This window comes from Pteronotus mesoamericanus, unplaced genomic scaffold, assembly GCF_021234165.1.
Source record: "Pteronotus mesoamericanus isolate MK-2021 breed Mesoamerican mustached bat unplaced genomic scaffold, CSHL_Meso_final scaffold_54, whole genome shotgun sequence".
Classification (NCBI taxonomy): domain Eukaryota; kingdom Metazoa; phylum Chordata; class Mammalia; order Chiroptera; family Mormoopidae; genus Pteronotus; species Pteronotus mesoamericanus.
In genome coordinates this window covers 41,588,510-41,610,158 of record NW_026555321.1, presented here as the reverse complement: position 1 = coordinate 41,610,158, position 21,649 = coordinate 41,588,510, and the positions used below count along the sequence as shown (strand labels likewise).

Genomic DNA, 21,649 nt, shown 5'->3' with positions numbered 1-21,649 from the left:
ACAGGGTTAGAAGTTAAATCATAAGTGCAAAGTTTACACAGAATGTTATAACAGCAAACAAGGCCTATTGAACTCCTCATGACTGTCAAATTCCTTGAGATCAGAATCAACGATATCTCTAGACCTTAACTTGGTGCCTGCTTCACTGGCACCAAGTAAGTGTTTTAAATAAATATTTCATGAATATAACATTTACAACCCAGACCCACTCCATCCTTTACCCATTTCCTGAGTACTCCTAGTCTGGAATTCAGCCATCAGCCACATTCTAATAATAGAATGAATATGTGACTATCAGAAGCCACCTAGAAAAAAATGTGAAACAGTAGTAATAATAAATACTACCAGTAACGACAAGTAATACCTGTAACACTCTAAGGTATCTAATAAGTATGTCACTTTGTCCTATGAATTCTAATTCAAAACAATCTCTTAATTTCCCACTGCCTTTCCCTTTCCATTTCTGTTCCTCTAACTCAGGCCCATAACTGTAGCCAAGATCATGGCTATGATTCCACTCTCCACCCTCCACACTGATGCCAGAGTTATTTTCTAAAAACTTGATCACTTTATTTCCCTTTTTAAAAGGGCTGTTAACTGCTGCCTTCAAAATGATCAAACCTGAGATCTGTGATAACTTCCAAAATCTTGCAAAATGACCTCAATCATCCTATCTAACCTGATCTTCCATTCTTCCTAAAAGTACCATCTATTCCATCCTTGCTTAAGTACTACCAATTCCCTATACAAGCCCCAAGTCTCTGCATGTTTGCTTATGCTGTTCTTGGACCTGAAAAGCCATTGCACCCACCCACACTCCTTACTTGTTTAAAGCCTTCTTTTCTTTCTGAAGCCCAGTTTAAACATCTTAACAAATAAGATTTCTCTTGCAGATAAGACTTCTCACAAAATAAATACCTAAAACGGAGACTCAAGGCTTTATTCCAAGTTGGGCAGCTAACTCCCAAACCTCTACACCCAAACCACACTTTGAACAGCACTATAATTCCATCTTTTCTAATCTATAACATTAATTCCCTGTTAGAAAGTTCCAACAGGCACAAGTTGCAAATGATTTTTTAATGAATAAATAAATTAAATAATTAGTACTCTAGAATGGAATCTGTTTTGATTTACCATAACATAGGTCAAACTATATTATATCTAAATAACAATATGCTACATGGTTTAAATACCAGTTCTATCATCTTCTAATTTACTGTGTGACCTTGAACGTATTTCTTAACCTCTCTGAGCAGCCCTTTAATTATAAAAAGATATTTATAAATCCCTATGTACAAATTGAAGATAATATCAGTACCTACCTCAGAGTGTGATAGAGGTTAAATTATGTTGAGAATATTAAGTATTTAATGTACATAGTAACTGCTAACCAAATGGCAGCTATTATTATTAAATTTATAGAATATGCATAAATATGTAGTCACTGACTTTTTTCAGGCAGGAAACTGAGCTAAGACTTTCCTTTATGGATTAAGGCTCTTAAAAATAAAGCTCTTTGCCAATTAATTACTTAAAGAGTAAACAGCTAATAGAGATATAAATAGATCAGTAACAGCTGAACTCTAACACATACAAATATTAAAAACAGTATGCCATTGCCCCGTTACACATAAATATTACCGTAAGTAACCACAGAAGGAAATCAGCTAAGCCTTTGTCTCATACTACATACTGAAAACCTTTTATGAAAAATATGAAACACATATCACAATATGATTAGGGAGTTCCCTAATACAATTTAAATCAAAAGGAAATTAGTATTTTCAGGTACTATATGCAAATACCCTTAGAATATATTACATAGATGAGCAATCTACAGCTTAATGAACAGTCTGAACCAATTAATGAATAAATTACGCCAAGTGATATTGAGCAGATCTCATAATTCCATTTCTAACCCAGAGCACTGATGTACTGTGAGTGACAGGGCTATAAACCCAGTCAGTTCATGGAATAATGAACTGACTGGGAACAGGAGGCCATATTCACTCAGTTCAAAATTCGAAATGCTTACTTTGGATACCCTATAAACTACTAGGGTAGGGGCAGAAATTTTCTCATTATACCCTCCTATACTATTTGAATTTCATGTTTTTAAGAAAGAGAGAGACAGAGACATACGGAAAGGGGCAAATAAACATCTAACTCCAAAATTCTCAAGGGACTTATAAGCTCAGGGAAGATGGGCAATTAACAAAGTGATCATTATCAGTTTTGATTAAGACTAGCTTGGCTCTGGCAAGAATGTAGAGAAAGAGCACATACTGTAGACATGAGAGTGTAAACTGCAGTCTTTTTGGAAAATGACTCAGCAACACCTATTAAAATTTTAAATGCTTATATTCTTGAATGAGTAATTCCACATCAAGAATCTAACCCATAGAAATACTGAAATACTCACACACATGTACAATGGAAAATGCATAAGCATGTCCACTGAAGCAAAGTTAATAGAAGTTAAAAACTGAAAACCACTAATGCCCGCCCAAACTGAATTATATTCATCTAATGAAATATTAGACATTGTAATCACAATATCACAGTCATCAAAAATAATGAGGCAGAGTTATCAGCACTGGACTTAAAATATATCAAAATATACAGCAATCCCTTTTTTAAAAAAGAATGATATATTCTAATACACCATTATAAAACAAAAATCTGAAAGAATATATACAAACTGTTCACAGTGCTTATCTACAAAAAAACCCAAATCTTAAAAAGCTAAACTTTAAAACTTAAAAAGCTATAAAACCTTATTCAATAAGCATATCAAATTTTCTACTTCATATTATGGTCATTTAGTGGAAGAGCGTGGAAGGAAATGGAAAGAAGGAAAAAACAAAACGAACAATAACAAAACAGCTAAAGGGAAGCAAAGAAATCAGCATACACAAGAAAGGAAACCATCAACAAAATGAAAAGGCAACCTACTGAATGGGAGAAAATATCTGCAAATCACTTACCTAAGGGGTTAATATCCAAAACATATTAAAAACTCATACAGCCCTGCCAGCGTGGCCCAGTTGGGTTGAAGTGTCGTCCCATAGACAGAAAGGTCATGGGTTCGACTGCCAGTCAGGGCACATACCCAGGTTACGGGTTTGATCCCTGTTAGGGTGCATACAAGAAGGCAACCGATCAATGTTTCTCTCTCACATCAATGTCTGTCTGTCTGTCTGTCTGTCTCTCTCTCTCTCTACTTTCCCTCCTTTTCTCTCAAAGCAATGAAAAAATGTCGTTGGGTGAGGATAAAAAATAATAATTTTAAAAACTCATACAACTTAGTAGGAAAGAAAACAATCAGATTAAAAAATGATCAGAGGATCTGAATACTACCTTTCCAGATAAAATGGTTAACAGGTACATGAAAAGATGCGCAACATCACTAATCATCAGGAAAATTCAAATCAAAACAAAAATGAGATATCACCTCACACCTATTAAAATGGCTACTATCAAAAAATCAAGAAAAAGTGTCTGACGGGATGTAGAGAAAAGAGAACCCTTTTGCACTATTGGTGGGAATGTAAATTGGTGCAGTCACTACAGAAAACAGTGTGGAGGTCCCTCAAAAAAATAGAACTACCATATGATCCAGCAATTTCACTTCAGATAGTTATTCAAAGAAAACTCTAATGCAAAAAGATATATGCACTCCATAAAGATATATGTTCACTGCAGCATTATTTACAATAGCCAAGATATGGAAACAACCTAAATGTCTAACAACACATGAATAGGTAAAGAAAATGTGGCATAGATATGCAATAGAATATTATTCAGCTATTAAAAAGAATAAAATCTTGCTATTTGTGACAATATGGACCTTGAGGGCATTATGGTAAGTGAAATAAGTCAGACAGAGAAAGATAAATACCATATGATTTCACTATATGTGGGATCTTAAAAAGAAACAAAAACCCTCCACCCACACTCATAGACAAAGAGCAGACTGGTGGTTGTAGGAAGTAGGAGATGAAGGTGGGCAAAATAGATGAGGGAGTCAAAATGTATAAGTTTCTAGTTATAAAACAAGTCATGGGGTTTATGTAATAATGTGCAACATGGCAACTATAGTTAACAATACTGTATTGCATATTGGAAGGCTGCTGAGAGTAGATCATCAAAGTTCTCATCAGAAGAAAAAGAATTCTATAATTATGTATGGTGATGTATATTAACTTGACTTACTGAGGCGATCATTTTGCAATATACAGATAAACATCAAATCAATATGTTATATACCTGAAACTAATGTTATAGATCAATTATACCTTAACGAAATAATTTTAACCAAATAAAAAAAAAAGAATGGGAAGTAGCTAGAAGGGAGGGTAGGGTCATGATAACTTTTTTTATCCCCACCCAAGAACATATTCTTTTTCATTGCTTTGAGAGAGAGAGAGAAAGAGAGTGAGAAAGGAAGGGAGAGGGGAAGGAAGAGAAACCTCCATGCAAGAGAAAACACTGATTGGTTGCTTCCCTAAAAATCTGGACCAGGAATTCTATGTGCCCAGACTGGGGGGTGGACCCAAAACCCAGGCATTGAACTGGGAATTGAACCCACAACCTTTTGGTTAGAGGGCAACGCTCCAACCAACTGAGCCATACCAGCCAGGGCAATAATTTATTTTTAATAAGAGAAAATCACATTGCTTCACACACTAACAAGAATGATCCAGTGATGAGGACGGGCACTTGGCCCCACCCTGCAGAATTAGAAAATGCTTCCTGAAAGGAGTTGTCCCACACTGAGTCATGAAGGGTAAAAGTGAGTAACGATGAGTGGGGTGAAGACTGAGACTCCATGAACAAACAGAAGTAAGAAGTAGGTGAGGGGCATGTGAAGTACAAAATTGAGAATGACAGAAAGTGAAGGTGAGGCTGTGGAGGTAAACAGTAGCCAAGCTTTTTAAGATAATCAAGCAGTACAACCGTTATCATATAGATAAATGGGGACTTGTCACTACAGGGTTTTTAGGCAGGGAAGTACTAATATTAAAATGAGATTTCAATGAGGGAGGGATGGCTTATGGAGTATTAGAAGGAAGGGAGACCAGGTAGGAGGCTACTGAAATAAGGAAATAATAGTTCTAAACCAGGACAGCATTAAATGTAGTAAAAAGGGCTTAGTGACAGATACCATGTGCTCAGTGTTGAAGGCAGCAGTTTTTAGAGTAGGACTGGGTAGATTATAATACCATTACCTGTATTTGGAAATATGAATGGGGGGTAGTGAATGATTCATTTCAGTTTGGGGTATATTGCTTTTAGAGTCTCTATAGGACATCCAAGTGATTAAGGGAAAGCGGGCAGTTAGGTAGAAAACTCAGACCTTAGAGCTCAAGACATCTGAAAGGCATCAGCATTTGTGTGGTTATTAAAATTATTATAATATATGAATGATCCAAAAATAACATTTACAGGAAAAACAGTGACTGAAATTTAGGAACACTAACATTTAAGGAGAAATACTGGAGAAAATGCTTGAAGGAATTTCAGCTAGAAGAGTCAGAAAGGTACAAAAAAAAAAAAAAAATCAAGAAAAGAAATACCCAAAAGGCCAGGGAAACAGCCAAATGTAATACCTTTACCAGTCAGTGTAAAAAAAATAAAAAAAAATCTATAGTCACCTGAATAACCTGGCAGAGAGCAGAGGAGATCAAGAAGAGTCAAATCTCCTAACAATAATCACATAAATTTGATTTTCCAATTCTGTTGTATTAATTTTTTAAACATCAGAATCATTTCTTCCTGAAGTTCTTAAGTAGTGATGCCAATCAGAGTGGAAAAGACTAAAAAGGTTAAACACAATTGTACTCTATGCTATGTAATGGGGGACCCCCCCCCCAGAAATGGGGGAGGGATTGAGCTGCACATGCATCCGTCACCCTGCCCACACAAGGCATCCTGGAGGAAGGATTAAATAGGAGTGTGTGGAAATACACCACCTCCTTTTTAATCTCCCCTCCTTCCCGCTGGGGGCTGGAGGTCCTGGGCCCTGGGCACTGGGGACAGGAAGAAGGATAGGGAGGAGTCTCTGGCCTGTCAGTGTGTCAGCAGCAGACCCTGTGACCCTTCCCTGCATGGGCTTTTCAGCAGAGCTCAGGCCTGTCAGACTAAAATACTAGTTTCAGGGGTTTAATAAATGGGACCAAAGTTTATGTACACCATTCTGCTTATGGCAAGCTTAACTCAACAACCTGAGGCATGTTTCAGAGAACAGGGATATCTGGTCCAATGACCTTGGTGACAATAGTAAACAGATTTTCATTCTTGTGTTATTTTCAGCTCTTGAATCTATGTAATAGCTGTAATACAAATATTTAAATAGCTATTTTTGATGTCACACTCTGGCCTTTTCCCCCCTTACCACTGTTACCCAGATATTTTAAAAATTACATACAAGACTCCTTTCCTTTCCATCAAACTCTCGCTCCAGAGTACTGGCTTGTTGGTGGTGAGTGGTCAGACCACTACTGGCTGGGTTCAGTAACATCTACATAATATTATCTACAGTTTTAGTGGAGGAGTACTTATGGTTGATCTATACAAAGAAAACTGGTAATAAATTTTCTTAATAAACCAAAAATTATTGTCAATCATAATAAAATAAATAGAAAAATGTTTACTTTTTATCTTTCTTGACTTCATGATTTTTATACATTACCTCACCTATTACTTCACAAAATCAACTAACAATATAAAATCTTACTGCCTTAGACAAGGGAAAGTATTTAAGAAAGGATGATGTAGAAACCTGTAATGCTAGTAATTACGGGAAGGTATTACCAATACAATAAAAATTTATCAGAAATCAAAAGTTTTTGATGTTGGAAGAAAAAATATAACTTGAAAGAAAAAGGGAGAAATACACAGAGAAAGGGTCAATTTTCATTTCTTGATTTTAGCTATACTTTATCTACCTTACTTTTTGGCAGGCCATCTAAAAAAAAATCACTCACTTTTGGATGACTGTAGTGTACTGTACTAACTGGGAGTGACTCCCAAGTGTTTGGTTCCATGCATATAGAATTCCACAAAGAACTTTAAAAAATATCAACAGGAAGCATATTTTCAGATAAGCACCTAAAACAAAATCAGAGAGAAGACATGACAGAATTATTTACTCAAAATGAGACAGGTAACAGCATTTTTTTTGAGTAGGGTGGGAGGACCTCCCAAGGTGTGTGTCATTTGCCGAAGCTGGAAAAGCAGGATTCAGACTACAGCAGAGCAAACAGTTCTCTAGGCCAGAAAGAAAAAAAAAAAACTTGTGTTGGGTTAGTGCCTCTAGAGTTTGGGTGAGTCAGACAGAGTGGAGAAGAAAGCACTACCACACTCGACTTCAACACATGGGAAAACTGTGCAGCTATTTTCTTAACTTTTGGTTTATTCCCTCTATTAAAACATTTTAATTACATTCAAGGAATTGAAAACCTTACCTCAGAATCTTACTACTACAAGGATCTGGACAGGTTTGCCACATTGCTGTGCACATGGACTAGACTAACATACAAAGCTAACATCACTGTCACAACCTTTCTAGCATTAGTTTGATTTTGTTAATTTAATATAACCACCAATTTGTAAAATATTTCTATGGTTACTAGTGAGGATGAATATTTATTTATTACACATAGTCATCTTGAACAAACTGCTTGTTTCTTTGGCCCTTTGTTTATCTACAATAATCCTGACGGCCTTCTTTTATTTTGGAAAGGGCATTTTATGTCTTTTATATATTCATTTTTCTGTAATAATGAATGCAAATGATGACCCATTTCCACTTTCCTCATTTTCCTTGGAACAAACATTTTCAATGTTTATTTAGATGCTCATTGATTTTATTTGCCTTCACTTGGCTTTAGGCTGTAGTAGTTACTCATCTACCAATAAATCCTGAAGTGGTTTCCATTATTACACAGTCACTCTGCATGTCGTACAACGTTTTACTTGCCTGCTACAATCATTCCTCTTTAAATCTTTTATAACATTTAATTGTGTTTCTTATCAAATATGTTGCTCTTGTTCATTCTTGAAAAGAAGTATTTTTTGTGGCTAAGTAGTGATATGACATTTAATGGGTCCCTAGCAATTCTACTCCTAGGTATCTACCCAAGAGATATGAAAGACACAAGAACTGCACACAAATGTTGCTATGAGCATTGTTCATAATAACCAAAAGTTGGAAGCAATCTAAATGTCCATCAACCATTGAATAAATAAGGTATATTGTTTATCCACAATTGAATGAGATATATTAGCAATAAAAATGAACTACTGATACATACTACAATATAGATGAACCTCAAAAACATAATGCTTAGTGAAAGAAACCAGTCACAAACGATTGCATATAATATGATTTTGTTTGATATTTCTAGAATATATAAATCTACAGTGACAGAAAGGAGATCAGTGGTTGCCTAAGGCTAGGCATGGGATCAAGGACTAAATGCAAATGATGCACAAGGGAACATTTTAGGTTGATGGGAATGTTTTTACAGCTGGATTGTGGTGATAGCTGCAAAACCACAGATTTACCATTAATTTCAAGTAAACTCAACTTATATTTATAAAAGAGGAATTTTATGGAATGTAAATTATACCTCAATAAAGCTGTTTTTGAAAAGCCAATGAAGAGAGGAGGGACAAAAAGAATACATGAATATATACACACATATTAAGTAATCTTGAAATATAAAAATTTAAGGGACTTGACTTGTTACAGATAAAAGTAGCAGAGAGTATTTTAAATAATAAATATTCAGTACTTCCAAGAGTGATGTAAGAGAAACATTTTCTCAAGCTTGTCTTGGGAGTATAAATTGACACAACCTGTCTGGAAAGCAGTTTGGCAAGGTTTACCAAGAGACTTCTAAACATGTGCCCGTTGACTCACTTCTGAAAATCCAGCCTAAAGAGGCAGTAAAGAACATGAATAAAAATGTAGGTATAAAGACATTCAGCAAAACAAAGCTTCTAGTAGTGTTTTTAAAAAATGGAAACCATGGGAAGAAAATCACAGCCCATCCATGAATATCATAAAGCTTTAAAAGGTGTTTGTGGATCTACAGCCCAGATCAGAGCATGATGTCACAGCCACCACCACCACAGCCTACACTCAGGAGGAAGATGCTCTAAGAGAAAGATTTCGTTTCTTGCATGTCATGACTAACAAAGTGGTGATATTATATCCTGTAACTTTGCAAATGATGCTACATTTGAAATTAAGGAATATGACTTCAATGAGTTGGAAACAGACCCCCAGAACAACATTGCTCAAAAGGGAAAAGACACTCAATACAGGATGATACAGACTGTTCACCAATGGAGTTAAACAGAAAATTATTCGTGGTTTCTGTCACTTTGTAATGTCCAGAAGCTTGTGGAGAGGCTTGCAATAGGCATAAATATCATGGGTCATCTTCTCACAACCTGTTGGCCTCATGGCTTTAGACTTACTTGTAGACCTCTTCCAGAAATTTCCAAAGTTTACAGGAGAAAGAAAAGGTTGCACTAAAGGAAATCAGATCGATGCACATGTATATCTACAACTGCCAGTGGGGAATGGCATTGTCAGAGCTCAGGTCCTCCCCGGGAACTGGTACTAATTTAGCCTGTAGGTATAATGAAAATGAGGTCTGCTTGACCTTATATTTGGAGCTTACAATATATGGCAGCTTTGTGAAAATCATTGTTTATTTTCATCTGTGAAAATAACCACAATGGAGTAGGAGCATCTGTAGAGAGACCAGTAGTCAGCACTGATTACTACAGGAGAGGCAATTTTATTCCTGGGCTAAGGGCAGATAGGATGCATGTTATGTGTTCATGAGGCAACAAAGATTTCAGCTGCCTATTTTAGACCTGTAAAGGAGACCATGTTGATGGAGCTGCAGACTTACCATTATCAAGAACATAGTGTGAGTGATCCTAGAGTCTGTTACCGTTCATGAGAAGAAGAAACTCAAGTAAGAAGAGTGACCTTATTATGTTTCTCACAGAATAGTATACCGCATTATCAGTGTTGGTGAATTAAAGGAAACTGATGGTGAAATGAGAAAACAAATTAAGAATATGGCCCAGTTTGCTACACAGTTGATTCCCAACCATCTTTGGAAAAATTAAACTATCTCATCTATGGCAGATATCCACCTTTTGAAGTTTATGGTGCAAATCAGTGAACCAAGTTTAAGTAGATCATTTAATGGAAGACTGTAAACCTATTACTATGCCTTCAACGGGACTTCACAGTCACCGTTAAGAAACTTTGTGGTCTCAACTTTAAATGGAATTTTTAAACTAAAACAAACCAAAAAACACAAAAAAAGACTGTTCAAAATGTTTAAAGGAAAAAGCTCATAAAGTCTTACATTCAGAAAGAAAAACACTAAGGGAGAACTACAAACACTATACAATTAACATGATCCAAGTAGCAGAAGATACAAAAAAATGGACTTAGGGAACTGGGAGGCACCGACTTAAATCTCTGAGAAAATGGAGTAAGTTATTTGACATATCGAACATGTAGGGTAGGAACTCTCTCATATATATACTTACACAAACAACTCATCCTAAAATAAAATCTAATCCTTAAAGCAAGCAGAGCCCTGTCCTCTTGTCAGTGAGCTACAAAACTTTCTCAGGGTGATTGTGTCCATCAAGCCAGAAGACATACCACCTCCCTCCTGTTATGGGGATTAGCTAGGTATGTTTTATAAACAAAAGTTATTACAATTATAGGAAAATATCCTCTAATATCAGTTATAAGTAACAAATTGTATCCCTCAACTGTGGCTATCAAGCTCCTATACTTTATTTCTTGGCAACGTTACCCTAAGAATTTACTCTCTAACACAGAAACAACGATCCCTGTATCCCTGCTGCAGCTACGCTATAAAGAGGAGAGTCTAAGAATAAATGTTTGAAAATACAACTTTCATTCTTACCCCTCAGAAGAAAAAAAATATCATCTTCATTATGACTGCCATAATGAACTGAGGTGCCACAGAGTGGCTTACTCACAAACAAAAATTTCCAAAACAATGGAATACCTGAGTCCCCTATTCACTGAAGAGATAATTATCTCTCACAGTCAGTGAAAGAAAATGATATATTATGAAAATCATCTATTTCTATAGTCTTTGCTCCGTGGCATTCCAAAATGAATTTCAACATGGTTGCTGACTCTGAAAGAGACTTTCACATACTCAGATTTCTCCCTTAAAGCATTTGGTCTTGCTCTACCAACTTCTAGTTGAGTTTCCTCTATAATATTAACTTTTCCAAGAATGGACTAGTCAATTGAGGTACAACATTCCCTCAGGCTTTATGCCATTTCCTAAGTTTAAAACTGAAACATCAGTTGAAGAAAAATAGGTACAACCTAACAGCCTATGCAACTTAATTACATACAGATTAAGTTGCACCTGTTATCTTCAGAAAAAAAAAGAATGAGAAAAATGCTCTAGAAAACCAACTATGAGATTTTTACTGCTGAAAAGGTCTACAAAATACCCTCATCAATGAGATAGCTTAGGGCCCCAAAGAAGCTGCTGGTATAAAAACACAAGAGAAACAAGAAAAGCTGGGGGAAGGGGGTAGGGACTCCAAACTATTTTACTTCACAAATCAATGCCTCCATAATATCAAAAATATCTCAACAGAAAATTAGCTATAATTTGAAATGATAGACAAATTTAAGAATCACTCACTTCACTAAAAATATTAGCAAATGACTGCGTTAAAAAGAATTTAAGTCCTTACTGTGTGCCTTATTGTGTATAGATTACATATATGAACTCATTTAATTCTCACAACTCCCTTGTGAGGTATTATTATTATTCCCATTTTATAAACAAGAAAACTGAGACAGAGAAAAGTTAAATTACTTGTCAGAAATCACCAAGCAAAGAACCAGGATATGAACCCCATGTGGTGATCTCCTCAGCTGTAGTCCCTAACTCTCCACTTCTCACCTCCCAGCACTTAACCATGCAACTATATAGCCTTTCTAATTTTGGTCCAACTCTTCATTTTGCAGACGAGGAAAATGTGTCCCCTGAGGAAGAGACAGAATTCATTCAAGTTTCAAAACTATTAATAGCAGTGCTAGTACAAGGACTCATGTTTTTTATTCACATTATATTTTTCTCCCTCCCACCCCCATTTAGTCTTTTTCAAAAATAATTTGTTTTACCCTGGCCAGAGAGCTCAGCTGGTTACAGTATCATCCCGATACGTAGGGGTTGTGGGTTCAGTCCCCAGTCAGGGCACGTACAAGAAGCAACCAATGAATACATAAGACGAGTGAAAAAACAAATTGATGTTTTTCTCTCTTTCTCAAATCAATAAATAAAATTTAAAAATAATTCGTTTTTCTGAGAATAAAACACTTATTTTTGAAGTAAAAAGAGTACAATAAAGTACAGAAGAAATTAAAATCAATTCTCCCAGCTTCCAAAGATAACCACTTTCAACAGTTTAACAAATTTCTTTATATGCATTGCAAGACTGAAACTCTGTTTGCCTGTCCAGTAGTTTTAAAGAAGTTTAGAAACATACTTTATATATAATTGTATATTTATTTGATTTTTTTCACTTACATCATTATTTTCCCACAGCATTAAATATTTTTTGAAAATGTGACTAAATGGAAAATGTTATTTCATAAATTTCATTATTTAGCAATAGGCCTACTGATCATATATTGTATATGGTAGATTTCTTGGAATTAACCTCTGTGATAAAATTGCTATGAATACATTTTCAGGCAATCTCTGATAATGTTTTTAGATGAAGGCCCTAGAAACAGGTTCATTGAGTTAAAGGGTGTAACAATATCTAACAATGATGTGGTGCTTACTATTGCCAACCTGTTCTGCTTCACAGATATTAGCTTGTTTAATCCTTGCAACCACCATATGAGGGAGAAAATGAATGCCCAGAGAGAATGAGGACTTGCCCAAGATTATACAACTAGAAAGTAACACAGCCAGGATTCACACCCAGGTAGACAGGCTCTAGGAGCCATGCTCTTAATCACCATGCTGGACCATTATAATATACTTTTTCAACCACACGATACCAAGTCTACTAGAAGTTTACTACAAATATACAAACATCATCTGAAGAACCTGTGTTTTACTAAGCATTCCGAGAGATTCTAAAGTTTGAAAATCACTACCCTGATCTAAAAATGTAAAAAGAGAACATTTAATAAACCTTTCCCATAAAAACTTTGATAATTATATTGATGTTTTAAGTAAGGATGGGAAGGCCAAGGAAGAGAGTACTCAAAATGGGTAAAGTAAATCTTCATGATCTTGGATTACGCAATAGCTTCTTAGATATGACACCAAAAGCACAAGTGACAATATAAACTTAAAAATTTAAGATCATTAAAAATTATTTAAGAAAACAAAAAAGATAAATTGAGCTTCATCAAAATTAAACTTTTGTGTTATAAAAGACACCATCAAGACATATATTATTCTATTCCACTTATATGAGGCACCTAGAATAGGCAAATTTATAGAGCTAACAAGTAGATTTAGCAGTAATCAGGGGCTGGGAAAGGAGGAGAAAGGGAGTTATCGTTTGATGACCAAGAGTTTCTGTTTGGTACGATGGAAAAGACAGATATGGATGAAGGTGATGGTTGCACAACATTGTGAACACATTTATATACATTAGTGCCACTGAACTGTATACTTAAAATGGTCAAAATGGTAAATTTTGTCATATATATTTTACCTGAATAATAATAATAAAAATGTACCACCAAGACAATATACAGAATGGAAAAAATATTTGAAAATCATTCATCTGATAAGGGAATTGTATCCTGAATATACAACTCAATGGTAAAAAGATAAATAACCTAATTTTTACAATGGGGAAAAGATGTGAACGGATATTTCTCAAAAAATATATACAATGGCCAATAAGTACATGAAAAGATGCTAAACATTATTAGTTATTAGGGAAATACAAATCAAAAACACAATGAGATACCACTTCATACTCACTAGATGGCTACAATAAAGAAGGCAAAGGTATTGAGCAGGAATTAGAGAAAATGAACCTTTATACACTGCTAGTGGGCATATGAGGGGAGATCCAAAACAAAACCAGAATTGTCTTCTGGAGGGCAGGCCCCTTGTAGGACAGGCTTTCCCCACTATGTGAGTGTTCTAGGAATCCATCTGTATCAGTGTACCAGTTGGCCTTGCAGTGAGAGGCTGCATTTGGCATCAGTGAATTTTTTGAAGATTCAATGTATTTGTTTATTTCATGATGGATGATTTATGAATGCACATGCCCACAATGCGCTGAGTGTTCAGCAGTTTTTGATTAAAAAAACAGTATGACCCCTATGCCCTGCCCTCCCTATTCACCGGATCTTGCCCCAAGCACCTTTTTTTGTTTGTTTCCCTGGATGAAAGAAGTGCTCAAAGGGAAACATTTTGCTGATGTGGAAGAAGTGAAACAAAAACAGCAGAAGCACTAAAAGGCATCAAAATCGACAACTTCAAAAACTGTTTTGAGCAGTGGGAAAAATATGTACCAACAGGTGTATTGCATCAAATGTAGAGTATTTTGAAAGTGACCAAACTTTAAACATGTAAAACTATATACACAATCTTTATAAATAAATTCCAGGGTTTTTTAGGTTCCCCTTCATATGTAATAGTCCAACCAATCTGGAAAACTGTTTGGCAGTTCCTCAAAATGTTAATTTAAATATGGAGTTACAATATGACCCAGTGATTCTATTCCTTAGGTATGTTACCAAGAGAACTTAACACATATGTCCACATAAAAACTTTTACATGTATGTTCTCAGCATCATTTTCATAACAGCTAAAGAGTAGAAACAACCTAAATGTCTATTCACTGATGAACGCATACATGAAATATGTTATATCCCTATAATGGAATATTTTTTGGTAATAAAAGGTATGAAATACCAATAAATGCTACACTATTGATAACCTTGAAAACACTATGCTAAATGAAAGAAGCCAGATACAACAGGCTACATGTTATAAGATCCCACTTACCATATATGAAATATCCAGATAGACAAATCTATAGAGACAGAAAGTAGATTGATTAGTGGTTGCCAGGGAATGGAATGGAGGAAATGGGGATTGTTAATGGGTACAGAGCTTCTTCCTAGAGCAATGAAAATGTCCTGGAATTGAACAGAGGTGATAGGTGAACAATTCTGTGAATGTATTAAAAGCCACTGAAGTGCACACTTAAAAGGTTAAAATAAACTAAAAATATAGTTAAGAAATTCATGATAAGGACAATAAACCCTGAAATAAAGTGCTTAGAAAAGTCTTTATGGAAACCATAGACAACAGAAATGAAGATGGTGGTGTCAAAACTGTCGAAAAAATTATGAACCAGTGAAGTACAGTGTCATGCAAACAAAAGTTTGAAAAATTCTCTTAAAATTTATACTGAAGAAGATGGAAAAGTGAGTTTCCAAGCAGGGAGAGAACAAAAAGAATAACTACCAAAACAAAATCATTCAATGACTCATCTAAGAGGTTAATGACTTTGAAATTTAACCAGAATATGTTGGGAACATATGATAGTATTGCTTTTGCACAGCAAATTTGACAAACCGAACGATGCTGAATTCCCTGTCAATGAATGAGAAGCATTCCCATTTGTCCTAAATAGGCTGAGATGATAACAAAAGATGGCTGATGGCACACTGCATGTTTGACTGGCAGCTCCATTGAGGCAGGGACTTCATTTAATCAGAACAGTACTTGGCACATAGGAAATGCTCAATAACAATGGCTAAATGAATCAATAGGACTTTGAAATCTATAGAATACTATGCATATGTTTTAGGAATTCATACCTAGATTAGAGAATTCTACACATCTAGAAATGGAATGTTAATGGGTGGAAACCCAGAGATATCAGAGACCTAAAACTAGTTTCAAGGAAGAAAAGAATTTCCCTCTAATACTGCACTGACTAGAGGCAGATAAGCCTCCATAACTACTTGTGTTCTAAAATATTTAAACATATTCATAAATTTTCCATATTTTTACATTGTCAGTATAAAAATATAAAAAAACAAATCTATAAACTTCTAAATAGTTAACTATTTGAATGGTAAAAATAACTATATACACTTAGAATTCTTCATGGTCAACTTAAAGGAACACAAAGTACAGAAGATAAAAATTCCCCTAAAGTATATGATTTAAGCAAAATGTAATAGATAAAATAAATACCTATGCGATCAAAGAAAATAGAAAACCTGCTAAAATCCATTCAATCCTAACTAAACTTAGAACAATGAGCACAGAAGGAAGACAAAGTCCCACCTCATAAGAATTCGATTAGGATATTAGACAAGAAAAAACTACAATACAGTGATAAATGTCATAACAGAGATCAGGACAATTTCTAACAAGGACTGATTAAGAAAATTTACTTAAAAGTTTACAAGGAGAATAAAAAAGATTTTACTTTTAAAACATTAATACATATGTTAAGTTTCTATACCTGTCACACATAAATACTAAAATCAATACCACGCATGAGGTATTTTATATTAAAATATCGCTAGCAAAAAAAGATAAAACATCACTAACAAGGTTGCATTTAAATATTTAATCAACAAAATACAAAATTTTTTTCTTTAAAGCACAGTACTCTATTATTAGAATAATGACAGATAACTAGTTAGTTCATTTTAACTCACTTTTCTTTTTAAACAAGAAATCTGAAGTAATGGACACAGAATTAAAGCTGTAGTTCAAGTTCAAATACTTTCCTTTGCACACACAAAAAAGACAGCCCACTGAAATGTCCTGTTATACATCTCACATTTCAAAACTGTTTTAGATTTATCTCTGTTAAAGACTTTATTTGCATCTAAAATACCAACAAAAATTTGAGATATTTCTTGCTTTCCATTAATAAACATGTCTTCATATAGATCAAAGTTTAGTAAAGGATGTAAATTGGTTCAATTATGAGAAATCTCTACTACTCATTAAAGTTACAATTTCTGGGTACTTAATCTGAGCAAATTTAGATGCTATACCAAAAATGAGCAATTTTGAGAGTTTTCTGTTGATATAGGCGTTCATCTGATAGTTTTTTGAAAATTATATTGAAAGTATTGAAAAGAACTTAGAAAATTAATCATACCTTAACTTTTCTTATGTTCTCAAACTGCTTTTCGAGTCCCTAAGAAATTTACATTGTTTCATGCATGTTATCTTAGCAGAGCCTAAATTACAATAAGGAAATGACAATGCAGATTCTGGGTTTTGACATACATGCTTTACAATAGAAAACATTGTGCAAGTAAAAGAGAACTAAGGGTCAGAACTGCAACACATTTAAATAAAAAGGTACTCTTTTTAAAGTAAGACTGCTGCTGTATACTTTGGGCCAAATGCATAAAAAACTGTTCCTCCAAAATCTCCTTCTTCCCCAACACCCCTACTCAAAAAAAGTTTTTCCATCCTACAACTCATAAAATGTATTTAAAATATATATAGCTCAGTAGATCTTTTTTATCTTTACATTTATGGATATAACTTTCTGAAATTGAAAATATTTCATTTGACCTCTTTGCTTCAAAATTATGTTTTTCTATTAAATTTAGAGTAAATTTTTAAGTACTTCTCCAATATTTAAAATTAACTACTTAATTTCTAACTACCTAGCTTATAAAACAGTTCCAAATACATGACCTCACTTTATATAGTATAAATTCAGAGGAATTATTAGTCTTACACATTTAATTGCAAATTGCTTGATATGTTCACTTTTACTAAATGTTAAAAGTACACTTTAATAGATACATACATATTCAGCATCTACCACAGAAATAAGAATGCAAAACTGAAAAATAAAGTTATATAAATAGAAAATAAGTGACCAAAGTAACATAAAATTAAGTAAGAGAATTTGATAATTTACAAACTGGACCTCTCACTGCAAAAATATTCAAATTTTACCATGGTGTTTAACTTAAAAAACAAACAAACTTGGTTTATAAGTTCCTATAGCTATTTTTTAATAGTAAGGTGTTTATCAGGATGGATACTAAAACATTAACCCTTTTTTAAATATTAAAGGATTTACACTAAAAATTTAGTTTTGGCCAAATGTAAAATAACTATGAATAATCTCCAGATTAAGCAGTTGTGAGAGTGTTTCTCATTCATATTCTTTGGACAGATGTATACAACATACACACATGGTACAGAAGTACTTCATTTTTATTTTTTTAACTTTAGATAATTTTTAACTTTTCAATTACAGTTGATATACAATATTATATTAGTTTTGAGGGGCACTCATAGTGATTAGACTTTAGATAACTTACTAAATGATCACCCCAATAAATCTAGTACCCATCTGACACTACACATAGTTATTACAATATTACTGACTACATTCTCTATGCTGTACTTTACATCAGGCTCACAGTGCTTCCTGAACTTGCATGTCTATTTCCTTCACCAAATTAAGGAAGTTTTATTATTTTTTCAAATAGGTTTCCAATTCCTTGCTCTTTCTCTTCTCCTTCTGGCACCCCTGTGATGTGAATGGTGGTACACTTGAAGTTGTCCCAAAGGCTCCTTACACAATCCTCGTTTGGTTTTTTTTTTGGATTCTGTTTTCTTTCTGCTGTTCTGCTTGGCATTTTTTTTTGTTTGTTTGTTCTGTTTTGTTTTGTTTTGATTTGCTTCTTTATGTAACAAATCATTGATTTGATTCTCAGCTTCATCCACTCTATTGCTGTTTCCATGTAAATTGTTCTTTATTCCAATTAGTGAAAGCTTCATTTCTGACTGGATCTTTCTTATGTTGCTGAGGTCCTCACTAAGTTCCCCAAGCATCCTTATAACCAGTGTTTTGAACTCTGCATCTGATCGACTGCTTATCTCCATTTTGTTTATATCTTTTTCTGGAGTTTTGGTATGTTTTTTTACTTGGGCCATGTTTCTTTATCTCCTCATTTTGTTTCTATGTATTAGGTAGAGCTATGACTCCTTGTCTTGGTAGTATGGCTTACTGTAGTAGGTGTCCTGTAAGGTCCAGGGGCAGAGCCTCCCCTACCACCCAAGGTGGGTACTCGAGGTATGCTCTCTTTGTGGGCTCAATACACTCCCCTCTTGTAGTTGAGCCTTGACAGCTGTTGGCAGGTCAATGAGAAGGTTTTACCCAGGCCTGTCAGCTGTAAGGACTAGCTGTGACCACCGACCACCAACTTCCACCCTCTGTGGTGGATCAGCTGTGCAGGTGCCCACTCCACAGAGCAGGACTTACTTCAGCAGGGCTCTGGAGCCCACTGAGTCCACCCCTTGAGTGTGTCGCTTGTGGAGGTAGTTGGGTGGCGGTCCTCCGAAGTGGTCCACTGGATGCATAGGCTAAGATCAGCCACCACCTAGGTTCTGTCTGGGGCCATGTGGCGTAAAATATAAAGTGATCTACAGATGGCTGCTACTTGTGCTGGCTTAGAGGTGCTCAAGCGAGGCCAGGTTGTGAACCAAGGCCAGCTGCTGGGCCATTTAGGCAGAGGTACGGGACTAGGGACCTGCTACGGTCACCTATTGCTTGTTTGAGAGGATTTAAGAAGATCTGAAGCATATGCCAAGACAAACCATTCATATGGAAAAGCCACTATTAACAGCTTGGGTAGGCTCATAAATTGGGTAGGGCACAGCCTTAGAGAATCACCAGGGTGAGGCAAACAGTGTGAGCCAGGTTGATGGAGTCTCAGATATGGCACTGCCTGCCAGCTCTGTAGCTCTGTGGCTTGTTGGGGGAGGACTCAGAAAAGGAACAATGGCCTCTGACCACAGTTCTGTCTGGGTGAAAGCTGTCTCCCCCAGTTCTCGCCCTGCTGCCAGACACTTCAGTTCCTCTCCATATGCCACGGGTACCTTTCAAGCTGCTACTCCACTGCTGGAGCTCAGAGAGTGTGAGTCTAAGTAAGTCTTTGTGCAGGCCCTTTAAGGGGGAACAGCTTGGGGATTCCATAGTTTCTTCCCCTAACTCAATCCCAGCTGGTTTTTACAGCCTGAATTAATGGGGACGTATTTCCTGGTACTGGAACCCTGGGTTGAGAGGCTTGGTGTAGGGCTGGCAACCCTGGCTCCCGAGATACCCCTCCCGATTTTTCTACCACATGTGGCTGTAGGTCTGGCCCATTTGGCATCTCTGCGTCTCCACCCCCTCCTACTAGTGCATGGATGTGGTTTCTTCTTTAATTCTGTAGTTGTTCAACTTCCATTCAACTCAATTTCTGATGGTTCTGAGTGATGACTGTTCTATAATTTAGTTGTAATTTTGATGTGGTTGTATGAGAAGGAAAGCTGTGTTTACCTTTGCCTCCATCTAGACCATGCCCAATTTTCAGTACTTTTTTTTTAACCAAAGTGGATCAGTGGATTGATTGACTGCTGGCCTGCAAACCAAAGGGTAGCTGGTTCGATTCCCGGTCAGGGCGCATGCCGGGGTTGCAGGCCAGGTCCCCAGTTGGGGGCACTCGAGAAGCAACCACACATTGATGTTTCTCTCCTTCTCGTTCTCTGCCCCTTGCTCTAAAACTAAATAAAATTTGTTTTTTTAAAAAAAAGAAATGTAAAGATAAATTCCTACCTTTAAAAATTCAGAACATAAAAACTACTAGGGAATATCATCTAATTCCAAGTTACTGATCTAACTTTTGCAGAATTTAAAGCTTTAACATTCCTACATTCCTTTGGATATCTGTGACTCATGTTCCATTTGCACAAATTACATTTAACTCAGTAAGATTTCAATTTACATTTAAGTCTATTGAGAAATTAATCTGGATAGGGAGTGCCTTACCTTTATGGCTTTTCTCATTCCACTTCTCCTCTACCCCACCCCATGCATGTGGGGACCCACTAGTCTCCTTGAAAGTAACAACAATTAAAACTGGAGAAAAAAACAAATTATCATCATTGAAGTATACACACATATATCTTTAATATGGAAAGAAATGAAAATGTCCTTAGTTATCCTCTGATTCCACTCACTCACTTTCTGAATAGCAATACTACATCCTTCTTAACCCATTGCCAGTGAACTTCCATACCCACCACTCTACTGAACAGCCCTCATGCCACCGATGAGACTCTTGCCTGTCAAACCCAAGGACTACTTTCAGCCCTTATAAGGTGATATTTGAGTGCTACTAACAATTACCTTCTCAAAAACTACCCCCTGCCTTGTACCTCACATATCAATCATTCCTGGTTCTCTCACTTCTCTGGCTGTTCCTCCAACACTGTTTTCTTTTTCCCTGCCAGCTGTCCAAATGTTGATCATCCCCAGGGTTCTTCCTTAGCCTGTACTTTTCAAGAGATGTACACACTTCCCTGGGTGTATGTATTACCTACAGCCTTCATTACACTGATTGATGACTCCCAAATCTGTCTCTTGACCAGATGATTTGGTTGGACTCCAGAAATTTATTTATTTTTTTAAAGTATATTTTATTGATTATGCTATTACAGTTTTCCCATTCTTTTCCCCTTTATTCCCCTCTGCTCTGCACCCACCCTTCCCACCAGCACTTCCCCCA

General features: G+C 35.7%; 1 protein-coding gene and 1 pseudogene across 22 annotated transcripts in view; one reads left to right on the top strand and one right to left on the bottom strand.

The window, feature by feature from the left end:
• Positions 1–21,649, bottom strand: part of SLMAP (sarcolemma associated protein) — a 142,485-nt gene that overhangs the window by 95,307 nt on the left and 25,529 nt on the right. The gene's annotated exons all lie outside the window — the stretch shown is intronic.
• On the top strand, positions 9,480–10,232 carry LOC129088466 (pyruvate dehydrogenase E1 component subunit alpha, mitochondrial-like; annotated as a pseudogene).